Source organism: Heterocephalus glaber, unplaced genomic scaffold (genome assembly GCF_053883595.1).
Source record: "Heterocephalus glaber isolate CG9 unplaced genomic scaffold, H.glaber_assembly_v1.0 deba00001428, whole genome shotgun sequence".
NCBI classification, from domain to species: Eukaryota; Metazoa; Chordata; class Mammalia; order Rodentia; family Bathyergidae; genus Heterocephalus; species Heterocephalus glaber.
In genome coordinates this window covers 33620040-33639702 of record NW_028258293.1, presented here as the reverse complement: position 1 = coordinate 33639702, position 19663 = coordinate 33620040, and the positions used below count along the sequence as shown (strand labels likewise).

Genomic DNA, 19663 nt, shown 5'->3' with positions numbered 1-19663 from the left:
GCCACAAAATGGGAAAAATATTTGCAAATCATATATCTGTTCAGGGATATGTATCCAGAATATATAAAGAACATAGTTCAGCAACAGGAGGACAAACAGCATAATTTAAAAATGGATGAAGAATTTGAATAGACAGTTATCTCGAAAATACAGAAATGGCCAGGACATACATCTTTCAAAATGTTCAACATCTTTAGCAAACAGGGAAAATGCAAATCAGAGACTGAGTTATTTGTGGGACCCAGTCTTTCTGATGTGAAAACCCCTTGATTATACAACTCCCTGCAGCTGGAGAAAAGATCACACCCAAGGGACTGCGCCTGGCCCCCTTGTGAGGTCAGGGAATGGTCTGCCACTGAAGGTTTTCACAGGAAAGAGGAAAGATAGTGACCAGGAAATGTTAGGCTTGGACAGAAGCTTTCAGCCAGGGGTAGGCTGCCCAGGGGCTTTTCCCCCAGTACATGGTAGAAATTGCTAGAGTATATTTTGTTTTACCTGCTCCCTTCTTCAGAACCTGTCCCAAAGCAGCAAGTTCTCTAGTTTGGGGACACTGTTTTACTCTTCAATAATATTGAAGAAGCCAAAGGGATTTTATTTATATGGATTGTTTCTGTATTGAGTTTTGTCAAACAGTAATTAATATTGCAAACCATATTAAAACTAATTTGCAACTTATGTAACACAAAATAGTAAGTCTTTCCATTAATATTAATAACACTTCTATGAAAACTGATTTTTCCAAAAAAGCAGAAATTGAGTAGCATTGCTATACACTTTGGTAACATTCTGTAGTGATTGGCTTGCTAGAGATGCACCTGCTTCTGGATTATCTGGAAACCTCCACTGAATACTCTGAGAGAATATGAAGGAAAGGAGTCATTGATATCATGGTATTATTACAAATAGTTTTGACCTCATTGACCTTCTGAAAGGGTCCTGGAGACTCACAGGGATCCCTGGAGCACACTTTGAAAACTCTGGGTACAGAGGTGAGAGCCCAACTACAGACTTCCACTGGGAATGGGGAGGGAGTCACTGAATCTAGGAGAGAGGAAGAGAAGCAGGAGCAGTCTCAGTGGAGAAGTGACAGGATTTATCCTGGAATAAAGCCTGGCTGCCCTAAGAAGACCCTGGCCTTAGCACCTCATATTCTCCTACCCCGTCCCAGCCCATTTAGTGAAACTCTCCTCATGCTTTATGGTGGAGTTGGAAATCCTTCTATGCCACATTTATCATCCTCAGGGCTGAAAGCTCCTTTCTATCCCCAGCACCCTGGTCGGTGCCACTAGGATGAACATTTCAGCAAAAGAGCAGTTGGAAAGAAAGTTCTCAGAGGATAAGGCTGGTTGGAGGAAAGTTTGGGAGGTCAGGGGGAGGTGTTAGGACTTTGTGTGATCCTTGTCTAAGAAATGAAAAGCCATTGAAGGTTTTTGCATAAGCATCTCCTTGATGATATACAAATGTATATATACAAGGAACAAGCAGATAAAAGCCATCCACTGTTAATTCTAATTCAATAGCATGTAAAGAGATAAGGTGATGTCTGGTATCCAGAACAGAAGGGAACGTGAGGAAAAGCAGGAAGGAAACTAGCAGCTATTTGAGTGTTCATCATATGCCAGGCATTGACCATGTTACCTTACTGTCATGAGAGTAAGGTGGTATTCTCCCAATTTACAGGTGAATAAGCTGAGACTTTCTCTTCCTAATAAGGATAAATAGTAAATGGCAGCATTGAGATTCAAGCTTCAACCTCAAGTCATTCTGCCTGTAGACTCTCCATATCTGCTTTTCTCACTATTTGCAAGAGTTCAGTGTCATTGGTTTGGCCTTGAGTATTTACTGCTATGTCCTGCTCTTTCTAAAAATATATTTCTGTCATATTTTCCCAGGCACACTTTTTACCTCTTGGAAAGTTTAACAAAACAATAATAATGCTTCTTTGTTCCACCCTTTGGTGTCTACCATGGCAGCTTCTACATACACAACAATCAGTAAGCTCCACTTTTGTATTCCATCCTTTTCATTGACAACAAGACCACAAGTAAGAAGTAAACACTAGTTATTATTAACAAGAGCTGCTAGTGACTCACAAATTACCTAGTGGTCAGTTCCTACCAGAAGTGTCCATCTTGGCAGTGATGGAAACATGGGAAGTCAAAGAGATCAGAATATTTTTTCTTAGGGTCACTTTGGAGAAGTAATACTAAATGGAACATTCTAGTTCCTATATGAATAATAAGTTAAATAAGCCTTATGAGGCTGAGAATGTATTGTCACATATGGTGCCAATGATGTCATCTAACGTGAGAATAAATGGACATTTTTAAATTCTTCTACAGGTTAATATCTGTGCTATACTCATTGCATGGTTTATCTCATTATGAAAACCTTTGTATTTTGATTATATGAGATAGGAACACAGTATTTCCATTTTTAAGGGACACATAGCTGTGACCTGATGAAGCTGAGGTTTGGAGTCAGATCTGCTTGGGTCATCCTTTGGACACACCACACTGTCCTCTGTATGGTAGAAAATGTTGAGTCTGGTCCTGGCAGGAGCCTTGCTCTGGCTCTGAGGTCTAGCAGTCATCACCAATGCTACAGTGCCCATGACAGCCTCGCCCTGGTTTCACACCATGTCCATCTTCCTAGGCTGTTTTCCCTCCCTGAGTTTGCATCTCCAGAGGACTAAGCATGTCCACCACCCTCCTGTGGCACCATCATCTTCCAACACTCAGCATTTGTTTAATTATAATCTTCCTGGACCAAATGAACACACGAACATCCTTAGAGAGGAGGAGGGAAGGTTAACCTGAGATGAAATCCCAAAAGAGTCAGATGGAGCTTTAAAGCCATGGGTTCCCTGTTTGCTTGAATAAGGAACCCTGTGAAAGAAACACTTCTGGTGCCAGCCTCCTGTGCTTTTGGAAACAGTGATATGGCAGCAGATGTGGAAGCCTGGTGTGGAATGCTGCCCTTCCCAGAGGCCTGTCAGGGATGGGGTTAGCAGGGGGAGGCCAGCCAAGGCTGCAGATGGGATAGTCTTTCTGAAATCCCTTAATGTGATCCTCATTTTTCTACCCCATGTCCACAGAGAAATGCTACTCTGCAGTCCTACATGTGCAATGAAAATGATCACAGGTTCAGTTAGCTATTTCCAAGCTGAATGCCTAGTTTATTTCCAGATGGGAAAGTTGATGCCATTACCTTTCGTGGATTCAATCACCAAATCACAGGGCTTGCTTCCTGTTGATGAGTGAATCTTCAACTGCACACCTCAGCAGCCTGTTTAGCCCAAAATGCTGAGGTAGTGGCCTAGAGGCCTTTTTCCCAGGCTGTGGACCTCTGTCACTGGATTGCCTGGACTTACCCATTGTAAAATGAATGTACTTAGATGTCTTACATCTTCCATTGCTTTCCAGTATTTCCCTAGTAGAAAAGAGCCATGAATCAACAAAATGCACAGAATCCTTAGCCTTTTTGGATTCTAACCATAGTAGAAAAGGCAAATGTGCAAAAAAGCACTCCAGGTGTAAGAAGAGACTATTAGATGTCAGCCACTGGGTAGGCATTTCACAGTCCATTTAACCCTCACAACTATCCAGTGAAGTAAGTGTTGTTATTTCTGATTCACAGATGGGCCCTTGGAGCTCAGAGAGGGTCAATGGCTTTAAGTCATACAGTTTGGAAGTGGGGGAAGCTGGAATATTTCTCCCTCACTTCATTTATTCCACAAATATTTACTGAATGTCTATGTTAGCTTCTGGGATTCAGAGATGGATAAGTCACAATCCTACCCTTTATGGACAAGGACTTTTCATGGATGGTGGCCATACACTTCTTTAACAGAATAAAGCTAGTTTCGAAGGGAACCAACCCAGACTTGGGTGGGTGTGACCAGACAGGCTTCCCATAGGAAGTGGCTATGACAGACAGGAAGTAGGAGTCTAGAAACAGGAAGATCACAAGTTGCTAATCCCCTAAAAGAAAACATTAACACTCAGAGAAATGGTCCAGCTGATTTTCCTTTCCTGGTCTTTGGCTGTGGGTGAGCATTTTCCCCTCCTACTCCTGGAACCACTTTGAGAACCCTAGTATAACCTATGAATTCTCAAAAGGGGCACTCTTCTCTAAGCAATGAAATTGTTTCTTGAAGATGAAAAAAAGTCTTAGTTAATATAATAGTTTGTGGTCCTCCAAAAGGCCACATTATGTAAATAGACATATAATAGATCTGTGGTATTGAAATTTCATAGGGAAAGATTTGGGGGGGGGAATTCTATAAAGACTACATCATAGTTGAGGTGGGAAAAGTTATAATGAAAAGAAAGTTTAGAACCACTGGTGAATTGAGTGAGCAGTAGCATTGAAGCCAGATACACTTAAATTCAAATACTTTCTCCTTCATTAAAAACCTATATAACTGAAGACAAATAAATTTCACTGTGGCTTAGTTTTTTTTAACCTGTAAAATAGGATACTAACATCTTCCCTCACAAGGCCGTTCTGAGGGTTAAATGAAGTAATATATGTACAGCATCCCAGTGATCTATCTAAGTGAGGAATAGAGTGATCCACTGAGGTGATAAAAGACATTTCCTGGTTCTTCCTTCAAGGACACAATTCATATGCATTCTGTTGAAGTTAAGAAATCCAGGTGGAGCTCAAGGTTGCTGTGCTTGTCTTTTAAGGGGAAGAGTGAGGAGTTTCCCCTGCATTACCAGTTAATTCAGGGACCTCCATTTGAGGTCCTGACCTCCAAGATCTTTAATGTCAGCTAGGAAGGAGACACCTAGTCTGAGCCCAGGATGAGGTGGTGATGGGAGAGGGTGGCCTGTGGTGGAGGCTCAGAGACAGCAGGAGAATTGAGAAGGAAAGCCTGGTGGCCCCCCTCAGTCACCTGGACACTACTGCTTCCCTCTGCCTGCAGCCTCACGCCCCAGGACAGCTGGCATGCTTCAGAACTGCCTGAACAAGGCCTGGCACATTATAGGCTCTCGTTATCTACTTGTTGAATGATTAACTTTCTCCTCCCAGTAATCATATTATTAAATAATGAGTTGTGCATTTTACTGCATTTTCTCTCTTATCCCTCATCACAGCTCAGCTGTTCCTGCATCATCTTCATTATCCCCATTTTATAGGTGAAGAGACTGGGGCTGATAGAAGTTAGAGCACTGCCATAGAAGCCCAGATTGCAGCGCCAGGGTAAGCAGCTCACCCAGAGGGTCTCCCAGCCCTGGGACTGCATGCACCCTGCCATTCCTGGACTTTCAGGGTGACACTAAGGTTGATTCAGTTCTGAATCCCATGCTTGGCTCCAGGAAGGGAGGGAAGTGTTTTCCTTTCCAGCAGTGAGAGGGAAGGAGCCACCCGTCCTGGATGGTTGCACCCTTGACTCCTGTGCATTCTAAACTGAGCGTGACAGGCAGGTCACCTCTGCTACATGACTGAAATGCGGGAGACAGTAAACTCAGTCTTGCAAACCAGGGAATGTGGTTGTATTCAGGAAGCCCAGGTAGAAGGGCTTCTTTCTTCTACCAGCTCTGTTTCCTGCACAAGGCCTGTCTTCGTGGCAAGGAATGGTGTTTGAGCAGCTTATTTTCTCCACACATGTTATGTCAGGCTTTGGGCCTGTCAAATTCAGTGTGGCCGGGAGCACACTCTGCAGCCCCTCAGCCTCCTCCTGCCCCGCCTGGCCACCTTCATGACAAGCCCATTCAAAGGTGGGGGTTGTTGCTGCCATCTCCTTTGGGAAGATGAAGGTCAGCTCAGCCCTGGAGCTGTGAGTTCTCCAGTAGATGACAGAGGGACCTTTGATATCTTTTCATCTGACCTCCTCTGCCCAAAGGAGACAGGAGCTTCCCACACCACAGCTCACTCAGGTGACAAGTGGTAGAGCGAGGGCGTAAACCAGAACTCACTGGTGTCTGCAAAGGCTAGAACTTTCCTTCCATGGCGTAGCTGGAGAGGCGGGTAGGGAGTGTGCCAAGATCTGGGCCTGGATGGCCCCACTGGTCCACAGCAGCAGGCAGGACCTGGGAGCCTCAAATACAGCACCCAGGCTGGGAGACGCTTGCTGTTCGGGCCTCCTGGCACTTGTGTCTTGTCTTGGAGGCCAGCTGATGGGCCCCAATCCAGTCTTGCACAGTGGGGGTTCAGAATGGGGAGATGGAGCTTAGTGGGTCTGGAGCACTGAAAAAAGACTGCTTCCTGTGTCGGGGAGCAGCCTCACCTTGTGCTTGCAATTATGGAAAGGGTGTTGCCTAATTCTCTAAAGCAGGCTTAATTTTAGCTCCCAAAAATGTTAATATGCAAAATGAGGAAGCGATTCAAGAAAAAAGCCCAAACAGCTATAAAACCAAGATGCTTTTGCAGAAATGTTAAGGAGGATGCCTAAGATGGCTCTGGGATAGTGTTCTGCAAAGATCTACCTGTGATCCTCTCCTTAGTGACTTTCAGTGACTTTCCATTCCTCTCCTGAGGAAGCCTGAACTTCCCACTGGATCATAGAGCGCCTCTCTCAGGAAGATTTATTATAAATGGTTAAGTTGCTCAGGCTCTGGGTTCAAATCTTGACACCACTTCTTCTGCTTCTCCTCCTGTTCCACTTTCTCCTTCTTTTATTTGTTTTTGTTTTGTTTTGTTTTGTTTGCTTGCTTGTTTTTGAGACACAGCTGGTTGTGTAGCCCAGATTTGCATCAGACTCACAGCAGTCCTCCTGCTTCAGCCTCCTGAGTGCTGGGATTACCACAACCAGCTCCTTCTCCTGATTCACAAGTGTTACTTGGAATAAGTTACTCAGCCTCCCTGTGTTTCTATACCTATGTGTAAAACTGATGCAGTAATAATAACAACTAGTATTATTGTTATTAGGGCACAGTGCCTGGCCCATATGAGTACCGTGTATGTTTAGTACTGGTGTTATTGTTAGCAGCAACAGCATTAGCTCTAATAGCAGGCCTCCCTGACCACTGGGTCTGTACACTGTTCCTCATTTGGAGTGGGGAGCTGCCAAAATCCTGCTCATTTTTCCCACTCCCCTGGAAGGTGACCTTGTAAGCAGTCTATCCCACCCTGACCGTGCAGGCTGCCTGCCTTGCCCCTGCCTTGCCCTTGCCTCTGTACCACCGCAGGTGGTCATGGTGCCTCTGGCCTTCCTAGCACATTACCATCCTCTGGGCACACAGGGGGGACATTTCGGGATGTCCCAATAGGAAGCTTTTGCAAATGAGGTGTGTGATCCCAGGCAGGCCCTTGGTACATACTAACACTTGAATCTCTCTGCCCCACTTCCCACCCCACTCTTCCCAAGACTAAGAAATTCATAATAAGTGTTTACAAGAATTTAGGCAAAGAAGGTTAAAGCTGCATAGTGAGGGTTGTGGGAATTATACAGGATGCCAGGTCTCCACCTGTCTCCTCTTCACCTGGCAGAGACAGGTAGTAACATGGCCTCATTATCTACCTGCCACAACAAAATCTCCAACATTTCTGACCTCAAGTTAGAAGAAAGTTACTAGTCCTTTCAACTGGCATTCTCTATACCAGCACTGTGCCAGAAGCTATTTGCTGCAATTGGAGATCTTTCTCCAGGGCCTTCAGGAGATGCCAGATTTCATTCTGTCCCCCCTTGAGCGCTGACACCTTTTCTTAATGTATTCTTTGTGATTTTTCCATTTCAGGAGCAGCCCACTCACACACTCAGGCAGGGAGGGGTAACATTACCCAGGCTCCCCTTAAACACCTGCCCCAGAGGCTAAAAGACTCAGACAGTCTTTGGTATGGTGTGAGTCCTAGAAACAAAAGAGCGCTCGAGCCCCACTTCCTAAGTACCAAACCTGCCATGCCCCACGGGCCTCACCCCAATTGGCCTCCTGGGCCCTGGACTCTGGGTTGCCCTAGCTTCAGCATGGTGGCTGCCCAAGGCTAGCCCAGCATTGGAGTTTCCTCCTTTCTCTCCTCCTTCCTCTCTTTCGATTAGGAAGTATCCTTTGTATCAAAAAAGTACGATAAAGAATACAGTGACAATCTGCATGCCTACCCCCTAATAGAAGAATTAACACATTGTAAGTATTATAATCCTGGTTGACAGAATTGCTGGAAAAGGATAGAAGCGAGGTAGGTGGGTTTAAAAGAGAGAGATAAGAGAGAGCTTCTCAGTGATGGATATGCTCTTTATCTCGACCATGTTGATGAAAAGACAAACCTGTACAGGTGACAAAATTGTGTAGAACTTCCCCCTTGAACACAGGAATACAAGTAAAACTGGGGAATGTGAAATAAAAGAGTGGTGGATTGTATCAATATCCATATCCTGGCTATAATAGGATCTTACACTTTTGCAAAATGTTGCCATAGGGGAAACTGGAAAAAGTGTGGAGAGAATCTCTTTGTATTCAGTTACATGGGAATCTATAATAATCTCAATATAAAATTTCAAGTAAAAATTAAGATACTGTGAGTAACTTTTTAAAAGAAACATTACAAGTGTCATCAGAGGCTCCAATGTGCCTCCCTGTCTAATTCTTCTCCTTCCTAAGAGGCAACCAGTACCCAAATATAAGTGTTAATCATTCCCACATGTTTTTAGGTAGTATATGTGCCTAGCACATAACAGAAACTCAAGATTTGTTGAATGAATGTAAAATGATAATTCCAGATAGTTTCACTTGGGAGGATCCCGGTTGCTGTCTTTTTATTTCTTTCATTCATTTTTAGTATTCAATAATTGCTTTTAAAAATACCTTGAGACATAACTGACATGTCATGCAATTTACTCATTTAAAGTGAATAATTCAATGGTTTTCGGCATATTTACAGTCATGCAACCAATTCTAGAGCATTGTCATTACTTCCAAAAGATCTCATACTCATTAGCAACTATTCTAGACTTTGCCCTAACTTAGATCCACCCTCAATTCTAGGGTCACCAAACCTTCTGCCCACTCCCATTGAGGTTTCTAGGACTGACAGCCTTAAGCAGCCACTGATCAATTTTTGTCTCTTTGGATTTGCCTGTACTGAACATGTCATATAAATGGAATCATACAGTATGTGTTCTTTTGTGACAGGTACTTTTCACTTAGCATGTTTTCAAAACTCATCCACTTTGTAGTGTTTCAGTACTTCAAATAATTTTCCATTGTATTGATAGACCATATTGTATTTATGCATTGATCAGCCAGGGGGCATTTGGATGGCCCTCAGTATTTTGCTATATGAATAATGCTGCCATAAACATTTAGGTGGTAACTTTTGTGTAGATAGATGTTTTTCATTTCTCTTGGGCAAATATCTAGGTGTTTATGTCACCCTGGGAGGAAGGAGCTCTCAGGTTGTTTTCAAGTGGCTGAAGCATTTTAAATTCCCACCAGCAGGGTACTGGGGGAGGGGGGTCCAATTTCTCCTCATCCTTGACACAATTTATTATGATCTTTCTTTTTGCTTATCATTCAATCATGGCTCTTTGAATCAAGCAACCTGGGTTAGAATTCCAGTTTTGCTGTTTTCTAGCTGTTGATATAATAATTAATTTTCTCCCTTAGTCAAATAAGACCAGTCATACCCACCTGGCGATACAGCTGTGAGGAGAGATCAAATAGCAAGGGGCTGGGAAGCCTTAACCCAGTGCGGGTTGCAGTTTGGTCTCCTCAGAACACAGTTACAGTGACAGCTTATTATTATGGGTGTCATCTAGTCCATTGTCTTCCTGCCTGTGTTGCACTTAAAGTCACCCAGACCTTCTGTGAGCACCTCCTGCCTTTTAGCTGAGAACTAAGGGTGTACGAGTGAAAAGCCCAGTGAGCTGCCCTTCATTAATGCTCAGAACTCGTGGTGGGAACCAGAACAGTCCCACCATCGCCTCAATCTCTGGAGCCTCCAAGGCCCAGGCTGCCACAGTTTGGGGGAGGGGGACTGCCTTGCCTCGGCAGCGTCTTCCAAGCCTCCACTCCCCCGTCCCACAGAGAAACCAGAGAGGCAGATAATCTTAGCAGCCCCAATTTTGGAAGCCTCAAATTGGATCTGAACCACTTGAGTTTATTTAAATAGGTTTTTTTCTTTTATCTTTTTGGCAGGAGCCCCATTTTTCATTCCATCATTTTTGTAACAATCACAAACATTATCTGCACACCCAGCCATTGTATAGGGGAAGAAAAGATGATTGCTTGCTGATTGCTACTGCTGTTCATTTTGGAGATGACTCTATGGATGGGAAGGACACAGCTGCATGTCAGAAAGGCACAGAACAGTGCAGTTCAGCAATGCCAGGGCGTGGGGAGGGAGGATGGAGATAGGGGACCAAAAAAAAGTCCCTCACAGCAGGGGAACCTGGAAGTCAGAATGGCAGCAGCTCATGGGACAAAGTATCTGCTCACGGCCGCACCTTGACCGCTGCATACAGAAGGTTCATAGGATATGAATCTCCTGAGCACTTTGGACTCATCAGGCCCCCAAACAGACTAAACACTGTCTCTACTCCCAGCCCATTTCCCCAGTCCTCTTCATCTTATTCAGCAGACCAGAAGCTTGTGTGCCATCTTGATTCTGCCTTCTCCTTGGTCTCAAACATCTAATCAGCCACCAAGTCTATGAATTCTATCTTGGAAATCTCTTAAATGCATCCACTTCTTTCCATTGTCTCACTCCTGGGTCGTTGCAGCAGCTTCTTGTCTCTTTGTCTCTGCCTCTAGTCTCCTGGATCCTCCTAATGAGTCAAACTCCAGCCCACACTGATCTTTCCATAAAACAGAAAAAATCAGGTATCTTCACCTTAAAACCCTACAATGACTTACTTCTCTTTTTGCTAAGGACAAAGTCAGATAGGCTTAAGCTATTTGCCCCCCTCTTTGTCCCTTCTTCCACAGGCTACTGTGAGACTCTGCTCGAGGACTAACTATACCATTGGTTCATTTACTGTCTTAGCTGCTTACTCCTAGATTTCCTGAGGGAACAGATTCTAGTTTACTCCTGTCAAGTATCTCCAGCATCTAATAGCTTCTGACCCATGGTAGGTGCCCAATAAATATTTACTGGTTCTCATACAATCAACATTTTCTTCCCTTGCATTTTAATAGTCTTTACAATTTTTAGAACTCATTAGACTATTTATTTCTTTGAATCTCACTACTCTGAGGTGCACACAAGGTGGAAACTTTTGTTTGCATTTTATAGACAAGAAACCCAAGACTCAGAGATGGTGATGGTCCAAGGCTCCTATACAACAGGCAAATAGCAGAGCTGAACTGGTAATGGGTCTTCCAAAGAAACGATCATTAGAATCCCATGAGGAAGGCAGGTTACTATTCCCTGTTGTTCTCCAAGTGTGGTCCTTGGACCGCAGCATCAATTGCTATTAGAAATGCAATTTTGGACTTCATTCACAAGATAGTAGAATAGCAAGTGCTGAAGCACAAATTTCCCAACTGCCACCTTCAGCCAAGATCATGTTCTCTGTCCAATGGTCTGCCTTTAGTGTTACTCATACCCTAAAGTCCCGGTAGTAGTCCATCCTGGACCAGTGAGAACAAAATCTCCTTCTGCAGACCTTCTGCAGCATAGCCTTTCTCAATAAGGTCAGAAAACTCTGAGGAGCGTAATAGTGCCCACCCATGGAGCATACTCCCTGCCAGGACTGATTAAATAAGGTTTGACAAGCCTCTCTACTGAGTGACTCTGGGTGTTGAGGCAACCAGAGTATGAGCCACTTGTAATGCCTGAGGTAGAAGTATTTCCAAGGCAGTATTTCCATTCCCCAGTGCGGACAGAAACTACTAGTGACAGCCAAAAAGTTCAGAGGCTTTGCTTTTGCCTGGAGCAACAGCTTTGTCCTCTCCTGCCCCTACCTTGACTTTGAAACATTTCATCAAGAATGATCAGCCTGGAATTGAAATCCATGTGCCAGGTGAGCCAAAGATGTTGGATGAAAATAGAAGTTGCCCCTAGCAGTTTTAATAGATGTTCACATCCTTCAAGGTAAACAAGGTCAGACATAGAGTGATGGGGATGAAGCCTGGAAGGCCTGACCTACACCACTTTGCTGTGTGACTTTGGATGACCCTTGCCTCTCTGAACCAGATAGACTCTGGAGGTGGTGCATCTCCAAGGTGCCATTCAGCACTGATATGGAAACCTATGTCATGTTTGTGGAGCCCTGACTGCAATGGGAATCTGAAGAGCTCACAACCAGCTTTCTCCCAGCTGCACGGATGTGGTCAGCTGATACCACATGACACACATCAACCCTCAGCCATCTGCACTGACAAACATGTAGCCTCTGAAAGACAAAGAGAAGTCAGTGTCCTCCTGACTCGCAGATATCTTTGGCTCTGTGGGGCTGCTAAAGGTCATTTTGTCCTTTCTATTCTGCCTGTCCAGTCTCCTCTAGCCCACAAGTTTTCAATCCCTAAAAGGCTTTGTAAAAAACACAGCTGACTAAGCTGCATCCCCCAAGTTTCTGCTTCAGTTGGTATAGGGAAGAGCATCAGATACTGCATTTCTAACATGCTCTCAGGTGCTGCTGCTGCTGCTGCTGCTGCTGATGATGATGATGATGATGATGATGATGAAGAAGATCTGGGGACAACAATGAAAGCCAGCACTCTGCCACATGGGACCCGGCAGCCATCCTATCTTACCCTCCAAGGTGGCTCCTTCACCTATAGGCAGCTGTACCTTAGAAGGAGTCTGAAACCTGTCTCCCTGAGGCTCCTTGCTATCCATATGCTGAGAATTCATAGGAGGGCTGAATTCTTGCAAGTAAGCATGAGCAGTGACATTTGTTAGGCATCTACCATTGCCAGGCACTAGTCTAAGCACTTTCCCACTTGTATGGGAATAAAAATATCCTTTCTACCTCTCAAGGTCATTATAAAAAAAGAATAAAAACTATGGAATATTTTTTAACCTTATAAGTTGCTAAGCACTTAGCTTTTATTTATAATTTTTATATCCCCTAGCTAGAACTTTCATAACAAAATGCAACAGACCATGTTGTTTCAACAACAAAACTATTTTGTCTCACAATTTGGAAGAATAGAAGTCCAAGATCAGGTATCAGCAGATGTATTTTCTCCTGAGGCCTCTCTCCTTGGCTTGCAGGGGACACCTTCTCCCTGTGTCTTTACATGGTCCTCCCTCAGTCTGTGTTATCTGTATCCTAAAATACTCTTACAGGGACATCAGTCATATTGGATTAGAGCCCACCCACATGACCTCATTTTACCCCAGTTACCCCTTTCAAAGCCCTATCTCCAAATATACTCATGTCTGAGGTTCTGGGGTTAGAACTTCCACATGTAAATTTGGGAGCACACAATTCAACCTATACATAACAAGCTTCTAACTGAAAACTGATTAATGACTAGCTGTGTGAGTATAGAAAAATTATCTACCCTTTCTGAGCTTTGTTTTTGTTTTTTAGTCAAGACTGAACTTGTAACACTTCCAGCCATACTAAAAGATCTGAATAGGGAAGAGAGATGTTCTAACTTTCTAGGTGGTCTAGAGAAGAAAGATGATGAGGATGTTACCTGAGAATCAGAGCAGGAGGCCCCCGGTCCAGGCATGACTGGAGGCCTGACTCCATGTGAGGAGAGCATCTGCAGAGCCATTTAGCATTGCACTGTTCCAGAACCTTGCACTTTTTTTTCTAGGAATTGAACCCAAGGCCTCACACACATGAGACAAGCAGTAAGCACTGTACCACTGAGCTGTACATCCTCAGCCTGAGGTGGGACTCTTGCAGAGATCCCAGGAGTGAGGCTGTGCTAGCTTGCACATCCTCATCCCCATCCATCAGCTAATCAGCTACTACTACTCAGGAAGATCTCCAACCAGGGAGCTACCATCATGGCCCTCTCAGAACTCCAGAACTTCCAAGAGAAAGGAAGAGTGTGTAGTGGGCTTTAAAAACAAGCAAAATATCTACTAATAGGGGAATCATTACCTCAATTATACTTTAACAGAGTTTGTTGTTATTTATTTAGGAAAGGCTTGCATTTTACCTTCATAACAACTTTGTGATGATGGTCACTATTACTTACCCCATTTCAGATATTTAAATACTGAGGCTTAAAGAGTTTAACTGCCCATGGCCACAAAACCAGTACAAAACAGAGCCAAGACTTGAAACCAAATCTTTCTACAGCTTTCTATAACCAAATTCATTGAAAATTTCTGATATACAAAATATTGAATGAAATAAAAACTTGAATGACATGGGATGGTGTGATATTCGGTGAGGAAAAATAATAAGATATAAAATATTATATCGATCCTATAAATGTGTGTGTGTGAAGGAGAGAGAATAGACTAAAATCAGTGGTTCTTTCTGAGTGGGCAGTGTTACGGTTTAGATATAAAATATCTCCCAAATGCCCCGGTTTATGGAAAGTGATTGGGTTGTGGGGGTGCTCTAGCTGACTTGCTATTAGGAAGTAAGTCCTGGTTGGGAGTGAGTCACTGGGTGTATTACCTAGTACTGGGGATTGAACCCAAGACTTTGCACTAAGCTACATTCCCAGACCTTTAAGTCTCATTAAGTTTCTAAGTTGTCCAGGCTGTGTTTAAATTTTCCATCCTTCTGCCTGAGCCTCCCAAAGTGCTGGGATTATAGACATGTGTCACCACTCCCAGCTAGACAGGTATATTATTGTCCTTGGCTCCTCTCACTTCTCTTGCTTCCTGGCCTCCATTGGTTGAGCACTTTTTCCTCCACTATGCCTCTCTGCTATCCTCTTTCTACCTTGCAGCTGGCCAACCATGCACTGAAACCATGAGCCCAAATAAACTTCTCCTCTTTTATAGTGTGGATTTCAAATATTGTGTCTCAGCAATGAGAAAGTGACTAAGACAAATATTGGTACCAGAGAAGTGGCATCATTATTGTGACTATACCTGACCATCTGGTTAAGAAGTTTTTGAAAGTGTTTCACAAGAGGAGTTTGGAAATGTTTGATGATGCCAGGTAGGGAAGCCTGGAGTGTTGTAAACTGAGCTTGATAGGTGATACTGGTCACAGTTCAGAAGACCAGAATGCCGATAGAAATACAGACAGTAAAGGCCAGACTTGGGAGATTTCAGTTGGGAACAAAGACTTTATTGGCAATTGGACTAGAAACTATATGTGTTATTCTCTGGCAGAAAATTTGTCTTCATTTTCCCCATGTCCTGGGCCTTTGCAAGAAACTGAGATTAAGGGCAGTGGACTAATGAATTTGATGGTGGAAACTTCAAAGCAGCCCACCATTCAAGCTGTAGCCTAAGTATTGTAGGCTGCTCTTAGCCAGATCTGTAGTGAAAATCAGAAGCAAAAAGCAAAGGTGAAATGTTTGTAGTTCCATCAGAAAGGAAGCACCTTCAAAGATGGAGGCTTGGAAAGCATAGTTGCTGAAAAGATTAGCATTAAAAAGAAGCCAATTGTCTGGGGATTTAGTACAGAGGCACCGTTCCTGCCTCTCAAGCACAAGGTCCTGAGTTCAATCCCCGGTACCAGAAAAAAAATGGGCCGGGGACAGTGATTTTGCCGCCTCCCTTGCAAGTGCAAGGACCTGAGTTCCATCCCCAGTACCAAAAAAAAAAGAACCCAATTACTTTGCATCAGGACAATACGAAAGACGGCTTGAGGGCATTTCAGGAACTAGCAAAGCCCTACCCTTCCCAGACTCAAGAATATAAAACTGTAACTTCATTTGAGAAAAAGAGCCCCTGGCCCCCCCCTACTAAAGAAAGGTATCCTAGGGAATTGGTTTCCCCACATCTGTTTCACAGTGCTTATCCACAAGTCACTCAGAGGCCTCTGCAGCCATGATGGAGGTGAGGGGGCTGGCTACTGCTTAAGCAAGCAGCAGACTCTAGCATCTTCTATGTGGTGCTAGTTTTTCAAACATACAGAATGCAAGAGCTATGGGGTCATGGAGGCTTCCACCAAGATTTCAGAAGAAGGCCTAGTAGATCAGGCAGTGTGTCCCTGAGAGGGCAGAGCATAAATCTGTGAAAGTAAACCCAAAAGTTCAGGGCAGACCTCGGGAAGTTGGAGATGTCAGGACTGTGGAACATCTGCTAAGGAAAGCTACAAGCAATGAGTGGAACCAACCTAAGATAAAGGCCATGAGGGTTGCAACTAGCAATACTATAGGAGTGGAGCTGCCCAAGCCCTTTGGAGTTCATATTTCACCACAGCTTGCCCCAAGTGCTGGACGCGGAGCTACAGCATTTAATGTTTGCCCTACTGGTGTTTCGGTCTTGCTTTGGTCTGATTCTTTTCTGTCTTCCTATTTCTTCCTTTTGGAATGAGGATGTTTACCCAGTGACACTGTATGTTGGAAGTGTTTAGCTTTCTTTTTTACTTTTACAGGGACTCACAGCTAAGAAAGAGTTTGCCTAAATCTTAGAGGAGACTTTGGACTTGGCTTTTTCAGCAATGTTGGTACAGTTAAAACCTTGGCAACTCTTAGCAATGGACTAAATATATTTTGCATAAGGAGATAAACATGAGTCTTTCGGGGGCCAGGAGCAGAATGTTATAGTTTAGATTAAATGCTCCCCAAAAGTTTCATGTATGGATGGATCATGGGGGTGCTATAGCTGATTTTCTATTAGGAAGTGGGGTCTGGTTAAATGTGGGTCACTGAAGGCATGACCTAGGATATATTCTTGTCCCTGGAGATCTCTCTCTCTCTCTCTCTCTCTCTCTCTCTCTCTCTCTCTCTCTCTCTCTCTCTCTCTCTCTCTCTCTCTCTCCCTCTCCCTCTCTCCCTCTCTCTCTTTCTCTCTCCCTCTCCCCTTCCTGGCCACCATAATTGAGCAGCTTTTCCTCCACCATCCCCTCTGCTATCCTGTTTCTGTCTTGGAGTTGACTGACCATGTTCTGAAAACCATGAGCCCAAATAATCCACTCCTTTAAATTGTGGGTATTGGGTATTGTGTCTCAGCAATAAGAAAGTAATGAAGACAGAGATTACGCATTCATGTTTCCATAATACCTAGAATAAGGGGAAATGAATTTTTAAAAATGCAGACAGAGAACAGGATTTAGGAAGAGACAACCTAGTTAACAATCCCCAGCTCTAGCTCTCCCCAGGTACATGATCCCTAGTATGGAGCCACTTCCCTGCCTCTGGATCTCTCTGAAGGATTTTGGGGTGGGTAGCAACAGACAGGAATTAGGAAGCACACCTGATTGAGGTTCTATTTTTGAAAGAGGCCTGTGCTGCCATCCCCAGAGACAGAGTGCAGTGTATTTCCCTTAATAACCACTGCTATTTTTAGAGAGCGCCAATGAACTGCACCCAAGGAGAGGGGGAGAAGAGCAGCTGGATGCTTCTGGAGATCTACAGGTCCAGAGCTGGATCCTGGTCTTCTTCTTTAAAAGTCCCTGCCAGAGAAACTGTTCATTAGCCTTTTATGTCCTTGAATGATACATTGAGGCCATTGGTCTCCCATTTGCTCTAAATGGAGAGTAGTCTGGGGTGCCAACCCCAGGGAACCACTTTTCACTCTTGCAAAGTGCACACATTACAAGAATTGTCAGTTCCTGGGACACAGGAAGAGGTCTGGACTTAACATCCCTTTGCCATAGTAGGAAAACAAGCGGAAGATTATTGTGCAAGACTAAAGCATCCAGGATATGTTCTTGAGAAATTTTAGAGATGGGCAGCCATCAATAGAGATCAGATCCTGGGTAGGATCATGGATTGCTAGACTGCAAAGGCACCTCTTCCAGCTATCCACTGGGGTGCCTTTCCTATCCCTGTGAGATATACTGGCAATGAAGGCCACTTCCTCTAAGACAGCCCCACCCATTTCAGGATGTTTGGTTGTTTGCTCATTTTCTCCAAGAGTCTCAAATCCTCTGCCCAGCATACATGATGATTAATGATAAATAATGACCACGGTGAACTTGTATTGCCTGCTTACCATGGGTTAGGTAACGTCATAAGTATCTCATACGTATTTTCTCATTCAGTTTTCACAATGCGGTTATGTCCTTCTGCATTATTCCTATTTTGCAGTAAGGAGATTGGAACCATGCCTGGCACATAACCATCATGACAGTAGGTGCTTGTATAGTATTTACTAAGTTCCAGGCACTTTTTAAAGTGGTTTACAGGAATTAATTAATTTAACCTTCACAAAACGCTTATGATCACTGCCGGTTTGGAGATGAGGACAGGGAGGCACAGAATTATTAAGTATGGAGCTCAAGGCCACAAAGCTTCTAGGCAGTGGAGGCAGCACTGAACCCAGCCAGGTACTACAGACCCAGCACCCTCACTCCTCACACCATGTCCGTGCCATTCTGCCTCTCACGAATATGTGTGCAGGAAATGTCGCCTACTGTCACCTCTGTACTCTCTCTTTGTCCCACACTAGCTATCTCAATTCCTCTAACTTGTCAAAGCCTGCCTGGTGAAAAGGGCTCTTCTGGAGATCATCCTCTCTTCTCTTCTTCCCCTCATCACGCTCCACATTCAGTGTCATTGCCTTTGCCTCAGCGGAGGCTGCTGTTCTTTCCCCAGACCAGCTCAGCCTCTATCTTCTGCTTTCTCCTATTCGCTGTGCTCCCCTCCTCCCAGAGGGACAGAAGCAAGGCAGCACAGCCCTGCTTCCCTCCCCTGCCTGCCCAGCGCTGGGACAGAGGCGGTGCTAGACTTGGAAGTGCACAGAAACAGGGCTAGAAGTTTCCCTGGCATCAGTTCTTCTCAGAGGCAAAGGTGTGTGGGTGAAAACAAGCTGGGTCTGTTCCACCAACTAGCGGCATTTTCAGAGAGGAAGGTTGGGTCCCTCCCAGCACTCTGGGTATTGTCTCCTCTTGTAACAACATCACAGCTGCTTAAGAGTGGAAGACAGTGATGGAGGAAAGGGAGAGGAGGCACTAGGTAGAGGTGCTCAGATCCTGGCTGCTCCTCAGAACCACCGGACCGCTTTAAAAGGTCCTGGCTGGGTCCCACCTCAGGCCAATGGGAACATCTTATATTTTCAGTTTTCAGTCTCCATAGCTTGGTCTTCATACATTATATTTTGGAGGCCAAGCCACCCCCAGAGAAGAAAGAGCCCTTAGAAAACACAGTGCAGTCTTTTCTTGGAGGCTCTATACCTGCTGGAAGCCTAATCCAGGAGGCTGGTTGCAGAAGCCAAGAATGAGGGCTGTGGCCCAATAGTCACCATGCTTATAGCATTACTTTTGCTGAGTAAGTGTGCTGAGCCTTTTGCATTCATCCTTGCAGCGCCTGGCAGCCGGGTGCCAGTGCTGTCTTACAGAGAGGAGGATCCTGGTTAGGGTCACCACAGGGATTCAAGCCTCTGTGAAGAGCCCCAAGCCTGTATGTTGGGGTGACCTTCCCAGACCACAGCATGTAAGTCTTCTTCCACACAGAGCACAGTGCAAGTAGAAACATTTCTGCCTTCATGACTAACAAGACTCTAAAATGAAATAAAAAACAAAACCCTGATTGGAGGCCTGCTCTATTCTGTGCTAGGATTTAGGAGAAATCCAGGATTCCCCCCACTGGGTCCCCCAGCAAAACAATGCATTTTAAATGGCTCCAAAATTGCTAAGCTATTTCACTGCTTCGGAAGAGAAATAGCTTGGGGGAAGCTATTGGCCCTTTATGCCTTGAACATCAAAACAAAATGCCAAATGGGAAAATGAAATCAC

The 19663-nt window shown here is 44.3% G+C and overlaps 1 protein-coding gene across 30 annotated transcripts in view; it reads left to right on the top strand.

Annotated features, from left to right (window-relative positions):
- The window catches only part of Tenm4 (teneurin transmembrane protein 4), a 2854999-nt gene that overhangs the window by 2355980 nt on the left and 479356 nt on the right, over nt 1-19663 (top strand). The window contains exon 2 of one of the 30 annotated variants that reach the window (XM_087211387.1): nt 5148-5211. The exons of the other annotated variants lie outside the window; for them this stretch is intronic. The gene's annotated coding sequence lies outside the window, so the exon portion shown is untranslated. The remainder of the gene's footprint in view (nt 1-5147; nt 5212-19663) is intronic. 30 annotated transcript variants of the gene reach the window in all.